Source organism: Sesamum indicum, linkage group LG8 (genome assembly GCF_000512975.1).
Source record: "Sesamum indicum cultivar Zhongzhi No. 13 linkage group LG8, S_indicum_v1.0, whole genome shotgun sequence".
In the NCBI taxonomy this organism is placed as follows: domain Eukaryota; kingdom Viridiplantae; phylum Streptophyta; class Magnoliopsida; order Lamiales; family Pedaliaceae; genus Sesamum; species Sesamum indicum.
In genome coordinates, this window is record NC_026152.1 from 13,474,084 (window position 1) to 13,474,958 (window position 875).

The following is an 875-nucleotide window of genomic DNA, read 5'->3' on the forward strand; positions in this document are numbered from 1 at the left end:
GTACACCAGTCAATTTTCAGTTATACGTTATGAACATTTAATATTCATAATTGATAGAAAATCCCACGTAAACAATACTGTAATCTAAATAACTAACAACTTACTCTCAGGACGTAATCATATTATAAAAAAATTCATATAATTTGATCTTTTGCAAATTGGATTGTGATTTACATTATCTATTGAAATCAACACAATTCAATTAAAAATTTATCATAATTCACATTACATGAAAAAATTGTCCTACATACCATAAAATAAAAACCAATAGTAATAATTGGGTGGAGGTGGTGTAGGTAGGGGGAGACCAGACGATAAGAACCCCTCGGTAATGGTTTTTTCTCGCAGGGCCTAATTATTTGGAAAAGAGTCTTTTTATTTATATATATATATATATAGAGAGAGAGAGAGAGAAAGAGAGAGAGAGAGAGAGAAAAGAGAAGAAAATATATAAGAGAGTATAATGTGATTGATGCTAAATTCTTGTTCTTCTCTTGTCTAATTTCTTCTTTGTTGTTTCTTTCAATTTTCTTGGCTCTTCAAACCCTCCATAAAAACCGATCTCCATTTCTCCTTCTCTCTCTACCTTTTTTTGTGTTGTTTCTTTGTTTTTTACGTTTGATTTCTTTGTTGTCTTTGGTTTTTGTTGTTGTTGGAGAGGCAGCGGAGGAGATCAGGGTCTCCGCCGTGGCTGGCCGGAAAGTGACGTCATATCCGGTCGGAAGTGGGGGAGTCGAGAGACAAATCAAGCAGAGAACCGGCTATTTCTTCTGACAGGGACAGAAGGCGGAGATAGAGAGAGGGGGAGAGAGAATTGGTGTGTATATTTTATAGAGAGATTATTCAAATAAGAGAGAGAATAGATGATACATGTG